The sequence below is a fragment of the Chrysemys picta genome, chromosome 6, assembly GCF_011386835.1.
Source record: "Chrysemys picta bellii isolate R12L10 chromosome 6, ASM1138683v2, whole genome shotgun sequence".
Taxonomy (NCBI): domain Eukaryota; kingdom Metazoa; phylum Chordata; order Testudines; family Emydidae; genus Chrysemys; species Chrysemys picta.
Window position 1 is genome coordinate 107,638,757 of NC_088796.1, and position 10,351 is coordinate 107,649,107.

General features: G+C 38.7%; 1 long non-coding RNA gene across 3 annotated transcripts in view; it reads left to right on the forward strand.

Moving 5' to 3' along the window:
* LOC135972255 (uncharacterized) overlaps positions 1 to 3,863 on the forward strand; it is a 198,670-nt gene extending 194,807 nt beyond the window's left edge. For all 3 annotated transcript variants that reach the window (XR_010588678.1, XR_010588677.1, XR_010588676.1), the window contains one exon: positions 1,056 to 3,863. This is a non-coding gene — a long non-coding RNA (uncharacterized LOC135972255). The remainder of the gene's footprint in view (positions 1 to 1,055) is intronic.
* The last annotated feature ends 6,488 nt before the right edge of the window (positions 3,864 to 10,351 follow it).

A 10,351-nucleotide genomic window follows, 5' to 3' on the forward strand; every position in this document is an offset into this window, starting at 1 on the left:
CGACCCTGCCCCAAAGATATTACATTTTAAATAGCAACAGAGGGTCCTGTGGCACCTTTGAGACTAACAGAAGTACTGGGAGCATAAGCTTTCGTGGGTAAGAACCTCACTCTTGCATCTGAAGAAGTGAGGTTCTTACCCACGAAAGCTTATGCTCCCAGTACTTCTGTTAGTCTCAAAGGTGCCACAGGACCCTCTGTTGCTTTTTACAGATTCAGACTAACACGGCTACCCCTCTGATACTTGACATTTTAAATAGACACAGCAAAGAATGGGAGAAAGGGAGTGTTATCCCCATTTTCAAATGGATAAAGGAAGCACATAACTGGGAGTTTCATACACTATTGAAAGACTTAGGCCCCTTTGAATGTCCCAGTCAGAGAAAGTCAATGGGATTTAGGCTTCTAACTGCCTAAATAGCTTTTGTAAAATGGGAATTAGCTGTCTAAATCACGTAGGCCTTTCCATGTTGAGCAGAGCAATGCCTGTATACCTTTATAAATCAACCCTTGCATCACTTGCCCAAGATCACACAGAAAGCCTGTAGGAAATGGGGGAGTTTAATCCTAATTCCAGTCCAGTGCCTTAACTGCAAGATAAACCCTGTTAAATTTTATCAGCAGCTGTAGGCAAAAATCCTTCATAAATTTCCCCGCCTGGGTGTATTCACTTCTACACCAGCATTCCAGTACCTGGTGACAGTTGCCTTTGTGTACAGTGGGACGCCTCCAACCTCAAAGAGGAACTAACATTTTTCAGTTTGAAATTTTTTACTTTTAATAGTTAATGTGAGATTCTGTCTTTTTTTTTTTAACATGCAAAATCTAACTGCAAACTTCAGTAGAGATAGACCCAAACTGCTTAATTGTAGAGATTTTGAAAGCCACTCCCACTTCCAAAGTAACAAACACAGATCTAAAAGGTGCAGTAGTGTTGTTCTGGGATCTAGGCCCCTCATTGAGACCTTATTTGTATCAATACATTATGCAATACGTAATGAATGCATAAACAGTAAGGTATTACTGCAAATTACTGATTTTTTTTTCTTTTGCTAGATTTGAGAGGAATCTCCAAGCCCTTTCACATCAGGGTCAGCAATTTTAGAAGAACAGGAGAATGTTTTAATATGGGAAGAAGCTGTGACAGCCTCTTACATGGTACACCAGAAAGTGGTGAAGTGGTTATATCACATGTCACTAATGACTGAACTTTTCTGGCCAACTTATGAAGCATCATCAGTGTGTTCCTGAGAGAACCATTCTATCTTTCCTCAGGGATTTGTGAGAGGTTGCTATCTTGCAGGGCCCTTTGACATAGAGAAGAAATAAAGGACCTGATACAAAGCTCACTGGAGTCAATGGAAAGATTTTCATTGATTTCAATGGACATTTGATCAGATCCAAAAGGAGAAAATCAGGGAATACCATATGACACCCCACACTCTCCCTCCCTCCCACTTTCATCCCAGCAGCTGGTCCTGGTTTGTGAGTTAGACTGTATTTGGTACAAAATTGTATCCCATCAGTGAGAAAAAAGGAATATTTGGTAAAGTAAACCAGACTTGTTTTGCCTTTCTGGAGTAATATAAACATCATTGCCCACTGGAAACGTACTATATTGCTGTAGGGAATTTAAGGCAAAACAATTTCCCTTTGTAACTTTTGCTGGAGAGAAATTCATTTTAACTCAGCATATCCAATAAATTCCACAATTCTTTCCTGTGGTGAAACTAGTGAGTATTACCAATCATAGCCCCACACAAACTCTTTTTGTTCAGATGAAAACCTCTAGCAAATAAATCATGTCACTTGGGCAGTGATGTTGCTTGTGGGTGATAGAGAGCTGCACTCAAGAGCGGGTGCCAATGAAGGATTGTATAAGTCCTTCCCAAGCATCCCAGTGCATAGGGTGTGTGCTAGATAGTGCAGCTTTCTATCCCCATTGACCCTGGTCCAACCACTGGCTGGTGAAGAAAGAGGGTGTGGACCAATGCTTTCTCCCTGCCTCTCTCCACCCTGTCTGAGGGAAATGATGCCCACGCCCACAGGCACACACAGAGAGAACAGTGTTTGTGTTCTCCTGACTATGGGGACTATGACTTTGACTGGTAGAACTTTAAGATTCCCTCTGAGGAGTGTCCTCTGCACTGTTCCATCTAGGTGGGAGAGGCCACATCTCCTCCCAGCTCTAAGAGGGCAGGAATTCATGGGGAAGGACCTCCTTTGAAGCAAGGAACTCTCTTGCTGAGATGGTCCCCCTCTTCCAGGAAGCACTTCTCCTATAGGAACCTGGCTGCCCTTGTCTTGATCCCCCTGAGACACAGCATTAGTTGTGGAGCAGATCCTGAGGGCCCTAATATAGCTTTATCCAGCTTCAGCATGGGCACGTGGGAGTAGGATGGGGAATGATGCTGTAATACATCACACCCATCCCAGTCCCACATACTTTTGAAGGGTTTGATTGACGGGGCAAGGGGAGGGGGAATTATGTTTGGAGGTGTGGCACATACATACGCTTCTATGGAATGGGAGGATATCCACACACAGAGGGTTATCATGAAGATAAGATGGGGAGTAGAAAAGATCTCCAGAATTTAAGAGAGCAGAAGAAGGGGCTTGCATTCCTTTAGCTGTCACATTAGTTAACTTTACACTTTTAAATTAGAAGAAAATTATATGAGAACTCAAACATTAGTGCTATGTCAGTTCAAGCATCCCCATTCACTTTTACATTCTGTCTCTGTTGGAGGTCTCAAATGCAACATGATTTCAAATAAATTTATAATAATAAAGAGCTGCAAAGGGTTGTAGGATTATGCATGTGTAATTGGCTATCTATCATTTACAAAACAAGTATAACTGAAGCAGATCCAAATTACAGAGGATTTGTCAGGATCTGGTAAGAGCATGATTAATGGGTTGTTTATCCTGACCCTAAGGCTTGATTGGAGTCATAATGTGTAATAAAAATAAGGATTATCATGTAATAGTGACACAGCAATAATGTTAAACTAAGGGCTGAAGAGAAAAAACAACATGAGCAGATTCGGTACTTCCTGCATATTCTTCTGAGGAGAAAGGGATTGAAAACAGTGCTTACTTGAAAAATTACTATTCTTTACCTTATTAACTGTAAGCAAACCGTTCAAGCTAATTTCACTACATGATATGATAAGCATACAAAGAGAAAAATGAGATTGTTTGGAATAACCAATTGTAATTTTGAAAGGAGGAAAGGGGAGGCATAGATTGTATGAAAACCTACATTAATATCACAAAAGCACAGTAAGCAAAACCAGGCATTCAACTAGGCAGTTCATAACAGAGTGATACCTTTTGGGGTATAGGAATAAAGATGTACATGACAGATGTAATCCTGCTACTCTTATGGTTTAGGGCCCCTCAGTATCATTTATATAAAATAGATAAGTAGCAGCACTACTTCACATCTTGTCTAGTCTAATGGAAACTTATAATTTATTACGTGTGATCTCAGGAGGATATAATAAAAAAAACTTTGCAAAATTGTCATGTGGTGTAAAATTTGTATTCATGGGAGATACAGAGCGAGAGATCTGTGCATGTCTTCCTTTCATTTCAAGGAGATAGACAGCTCACGATCACTATACCACAGACATCGCAAATGAATAGTAAAGTCTAGTACAAGGCATAATACCATAGCAGCCATTTATTACATTATCAATTAAAATTTAGAGAAGACAGTGATCCAGAAAGTCATATTCACAGTACATATTCCTGACATAGTTTCTGATCAGCTTCCCTGGATATGTTATGTGTTATTTTAATTGGATCAGGAACTGGTTCTGCAGTAAGCCAAAACACAGGTTTTTTTATACACTATAGTTCTCTGTGTGTAATGTCTACAAAACATTGACATATGAAAAGAAATGTATTCAGCACCACCAGTACAGAAGGAGGTTATATGAGCTACTGTCCATGTACATTGGTATATTGATACAGAGACAAAGCATTGAAGGTAATGTTTCATGAAACTCTCAATCCCTGCTGCAGCACAAGGCAGCTAATTGTTCTTCTGGGAATCCAGCTGCAACTACTGTTAGTTAATGTAGTTTTTTTTTTTAAATCTGCAGAAACCAATTGAAACTATTTATGAAGATAAATCTGTCGCCCAAGTGTCAGACCTAGTTGATAGCTGATACAATTCAGAGGCATTGGCAAAGCAAAATAAATTCTGTTTTCATTAAAACAGTCTTGGTCTGGTTTTAATGAGAAAAATAATCTCTCTACTTTTGAAAGTGCAAATAACAGAGGTTTGAAGCTTTCTCTGATCAAAGAGTGAGAGGGGACAATTGCGCTAGAGGTGAGAGCTAGCTTGAGGTTTCTGATAGAGCATTACTGAGCGGCAGTGAGGATGAGAGTCCCTGCCTGAAAAAGAGTAGTTCTGCTTGGGAAAAAAAATAGCTGTATTAAGTACTATATTACAGAGCTTGCCCATAAATACCCTTCAAAAGCAATAATCTCTAGGGTTGGCAGATAAATCTTGAAGATACTTAGCATTTAGTTGTTATTGTGAAGCTCTTTGAAGTGGGTCACAGCTAGAAAACTAGTGTAGTGTCTTAACCCTCTGGGGAGCTAGCAGGTGCATTTCTGTCATATGGTGTGATTTGAGTGTAGGCGACTATGGTTGAAATGGAAGTGTGGAGTTATTGGATCTCAACATGCTAAGCTAGGGGTTACATCTCGGAGAAGGAAAACCTAATGAGAAAATGTTTGCGTGACCTATAACTGTTCAGCTGCCACACTAAGTGGCTTTGGACAATGATTTAGTGGGTAATAGCTCTGGATTTCAGACATAGTATCGGCGTGGGTGGAGCTGGTTCAGTAAGACATTGAGGCAAGAAGGCAGTATCTTCAAACTATTTCCTAGGTATATTATACTTCACATTTATTTTATGCCTTTCATCCTAAATAATCACACAGAGCCCTAGACTTTCTATATGGACCATACAGAGCCATTGCAAGGCATTCCCCTTTCTGGGACAGAGGGCAACAACCAACTTGCATAGAACAGTGCGAAGGAGGGGCCAATTTTGGCCATGGACCCTTGGACAAATTCCTGTTCTTATGAGGAGTAGCCCTAGGGTCTTTAATATCCACTTATAGCAGACAGGACCTTGGATTTTAAGCTGTCATATAAAGGATCGGATACCCAGTGCTTAATTTTTCTGTCTGGGAAAGATGAAAGTTTGAGTTGACCCTGCTGGGATGTAAACCTGTGGTTCTAATGATTCTAGCTTTTCCCAGTTTAATGCTCCTTAACTATCTATTGCTACTGAATTTCAATAATTAATCTCCACTATATATATTTGTATATATATATATAGAGAGAGAGAGATAGAAAAGGTTAGTGCCCAAAGCATTGTGTTCCTTTGTACTGCATGCTGCACAAACCCACATATAAAATCCCTGCCCTGAAGAGCTTACAGTCTAATATACCATTTACTGTCAGTTCAAACCAGCTATGTAACATTTGTCAGAAGCACAATAGAAATAGAGTTTCTCCTTTTCTTCTAAGTATACTTGGTCCTGATTCAGTGCAGGGGGTTGGGCTAGATGACCTCTCATGTCCCTTCAAATCCTATATTTCTGAGAGTATATGAAATATACTCTCCTTTTTGCTTGTATTCGGACATCAGGAGTTTTTTATTTTAGACCATATATTGTATCATAAAGAATTAGCAAAAAAAAAAAAAATTCTAGAAAATTAAGAGGGAAAGAAAGTCTCTACTTAATTAGCTACATGCACTAGTAAATGTTTGAATAAAAAATACAGAATAGATTATGTGAAATGTATAGAAAGAGAGAGAATGTGTTTCTGCTTATGAATAGAGTGATGGGCAGAAGTATATAGTCTTTATGGAACAATATGTATACAACACTGTAAAATCGGATCCTGAAGTCACAAGATATTGCCAGGCAGTAGTGCTTTCATAAGCCTGCATCTGTACCAGTCTGGTAGAGACGGGTACACACAGAAATAGAAAGCTTCAAAGAAAGGGTTTGAGTTTCATTGCGTTATTAACAGTATCAAGCTCTGTTTTGAAGTGGATCAGTCTTCTAAGCAGGTGTCCTGATGGTGCCATCAGGCATCTGAATTCCACACAGTGTTTGAAAGCATGCCAGCTTGATGGCCATTAATTGCCAAACTGTGAGAGTCCAGCAGTGCATGCAGGAAAATTACACAAAGGGTGAGACTTTCTTCCTAGCACCTTACAATGAGAAACAGCAGAGGGAGCTGTCAATCTTCACAGAAACAAAGGCATACAGTATCTAACATCAAAGATGGCCATTTGTTATCCAGTGGTTAGTCAGTGCTATAATATATAGATTACTTTAGATGCTGGTGGACAGTCAACTTGCTATTTTAAATTTAGTATAAAGTATTTCAGAAGGATTTTTTTTTAATTTATTCCATTTTTTGCCAACTACCTAAAATCTCCTTTTGCCTATTTGGGTATGGAACTCAAAGCAGCATTTACAGTACTGGTGCCTAGAATTCCATTTGGCTCCAGGGTATTGGTGCTCAAACCAGCGTGCACAGTAGTGTCTGCTACAGGAATAAATCACACTGGCAGACTTAGCATCTATAGTAGACAGTGCCCAGCTTATTCTGCTCATAAACTTTCCAGGATGCTGGCTGAGCAGCAAACAGATTTTCTAACTCCTTTTTCTGGCTTTTAAACACAAATATCCCTTCCACCCCTTTCTTCTCCAGCAGCCCTGGAAATGTGAATAACAGTGTTACTAGGGAAGCAAGATTTGTAAGTGAGACTACTGAGCCATTGTGTAGGGCTTCAGTTACAGAGTTTTTAAGCCCTGCAAAATGATCATTATATCAGAACAGACAGAGTTATTCAGCGTCGATTCAATGCTATTTGAGATGTAGTACAGATCATTTCTGTCTTCACTTGACTGCTAATTTGCCCAAGGCAGATATTTTTAAAATCATGCTTAGTGGTAAATTACATGATAGCAAAAAAAAAAAAAAATGTAGGTACTCAATCAAGGGAGGTCCTTTTAGGAATAAAATGTTCTAGAAAAAAAATAGAAAATAAAATATTTTAAATTATAGGCTAATATTAACATGACACCTGCAATGTTTTTCTAATGAGCATTAGAAGTTAATGGAAATCAATAGGAGTTTAAACCATAAAAACTCGGGGGGGGGGGGGGGGGAATGTTAAACTTAGTAATGACAACACATAGATTTCTTTTTTTAAAAAGGAAATAACTTAGTGTTGTTAAAATGAAGCAGATAATTACACTAGACTCTCTCTCTGCCAATGATGCAGTCTGTATCCTTTGTTATATTGAACTACATGCATGTTTTATTATGTGTTGAAGTTGTGTGTGGGGGGCGGGGTAGGGAAAAAGGTGGAAATATTATAGGCAGAGCCATATAGCTCATGTAACCTCATGCATTCAGTCAATCATCTCTACAATAACAAATATCATGAGAAATGTGTTCCTTTTTCCTTCTGTCAGCATCTGTGGTCCAAACTTACTTGTTGTTTTATTATGGTTCATCGGAACATAAGAAATAACAACAGTGATAGGAAATGGGGAAAATATTGCTCATGCACTCTGAAAAGCACTTGTAGGCTAGTTTTGAGATTTATTTATTATTTTCTAGTTTTTCTCAAACTACCTAAGATAAATTCAATCCACATATCACTCAAGAGAACTAAACCCTTCAAATTTTAATGAGCTATTCCTTAAATTAAACTATGGGGAAAGCACTAGATAACACATTGCAAAATCTGTCAGTTTAAAGAGTAAGTAAATTTAGTCATTCAGGAATTCAAACCAAAAGGGGCTTCACAGGAAAAACTTAGATATGTTATGAAGGAGCTCATATAGTACCATAAATGGTGCATGGCACTTTCTGTATCTAACTCAGTATAAGTAATATAACAGTTTAACTCTGTCCAATTTATTTTAGTGTTAGTTAACTAGGGAGAAACCTGAGCACAAAAGCTTCATTTATATTTTATGTGAGATTTATTTATATTTTGTCTTTTGTATCGGAAATTTCATAAACCAAATACTACACATACCAGGAATAAAATAAACAAATTTTAAAAATCCCCAAACACTACACTTTATAAGAATATGAAAGCAGGTAGAGCTACTCTAAGCCTCTCTGTGCATCCGTTTCTTATCTGTAAAATGGGGCATCATACTGCTTACCTACCTCTCAGAAGTGTTGTGAGGATAAATATTTTAAAGCTTGTGAGGAATTCAGATACTAAGGTGATGGAAGGGTCAAATAAGTGCCTAAGAGAGAGAGAGATACACAATGGGCCAATTTCACTCCTGCCCATGTAAGCAAATGTAGTTTTAGTCAGAGTTCTTCAGAATGTTGTGCCAGTGTTTGGAAGATGTGGAACCCTTAATGTGCACTTTCAGATTTTGCTGAGTGTCCATATCCCATCCTATATTGTCTATATTGTCTTTCCCTTTTGGTGAGAATGTGTGCATGAAAATGTCTCAGAAGTAATCTACATATAGCAAAGCCAACCCTTCTTGCATCCATGCATATAGGAACTAGCTCTCCACTTTTCTGACTGGGAAGGGGGCAACATAACTGGTTTCTACTACAGGATCCAGCTCTTCCCTGAGTGCTTTTCACAGGAAGCAGGGACTAGTGCTGCATTACCTTTCCCTCCATGCATAGGTGCTGGAACTAGGGGTGCTGCTTGAAGTATATTCCATTATGTATAGGGTTTACAATTTGGTTCCATGGCTCTCAGCACCCCCACTATAAAAACTGTTCGAGCACCCCTGCCTCCATGGTGGGGAACCTCCCATTTAAGAGTGATCCCAGGCAACTGTGATCCTTGCTGATTCCCCATCTAGAGGGATCCTTGATAGTGAAACTGTGTTACCAGGGAACCAAGGACAGGAAATGATGGACATGGCTGTTCAGTTGTCTCTGGCCTGAGGATCCTGGGGAATCTATAGGGTTTAGGGTGGACCCAGATTCTACTGTAAAGGAGAGGGTACCCCACTGAAACAATGTAGGAGAAACTTTGTCAATGAAAATTCATGGAGTTTCCTTTCCCTTTAACTTCTCCACAGGGAGTAGTATTGTGGGGGAAGGGAGACTCTGTTGCTAAAACCCAGTCTCATTTAATCTTTGATGGAGGGCTACGGAGAGATGGCTGATTCTCATGTATGAAAAATGAGTTTTATATCCAACTCCGGATTTTGTTTGACCATAAAAACTATCTTTGTGAATATGAGGCACTTTCTTGGAAGGGATACTGAATACTTTAAACTTTCTGTACATTATGTGCTTGAATACCAAAACATCTGTTTGCAAATTCTTCCATCAACCTAATCTTTTTATAGTCCAATTTCCAAGCCATGATGGTAAACTGTTTCAGCAACTTTTTTGACTACAATGTTGCCAGGAATAGATTTCTGGACTCATTAAAATGGTTTTGTTATAACAATGACAATTATTAGAACATTGCATTGGTATTTTGTTGTTGTCTGGGTTTCTTGTTGTCTTTTGCCAGTTTTTGTCAGCATCAAACTCTTCAAATAGCTTTAACTTGATCATTAAAGACTATCCACCCGCCAGTGTCTGAGTGCAGCTGTATCTTCTTGTGAAGGCATTGAGTTCTGTTCAATAATTAGGATAAACATGGCAATAACAAAAGGAGAGGCAATGTTGTCTTTGTGTTATAGTACCGGACTGAGAGTTGAGACCTATATCTGTTCTCTGTTTTTCTACAGCCTTCCTGTGAAGGCTTGGTTAAGTCACTTAGGCCTAATTCAAAGACCATTGAATTATTTGGCTATAAAGAGATTTGGCTGAGGCACTTTATCTTTTTATTTTTATTTCCCCATCTGTAAAATGGGAATAATATTTATTTGCCTCACTGCCTGTTGTGAGGCCTAATTCAGTGAGTGAATTGGTCTAGTTCTGGTAACCAGAATGAGAAGCACATTCACATGAAAATCTGCAATGTTCCCATTTAATGGAACGCTACTCCAACCACTGAGATATTTAGTAAAGCTCAGAAATGCATACTCCGTATGGAATAGTCCATCAGGAAGAGGAACATTGGTCCTCCTACAACACAGGCCTGTTACACTGTACAATTTTCAGTTGGCAATAAAAAATGTTTCTTCTTTGAGTATTCACCTAGTTAGTTGTAATTTTCGTATTATTTATATCATGAATGATCTTAGCTACTATTTCAAGTCTTTCTGGAAACAGAGAAACAATATGGAAATTACTGTCTCAGAAAGTATAATTTAACCTCAAAACCCCATAATTCTATCACAGGTGAAACTCA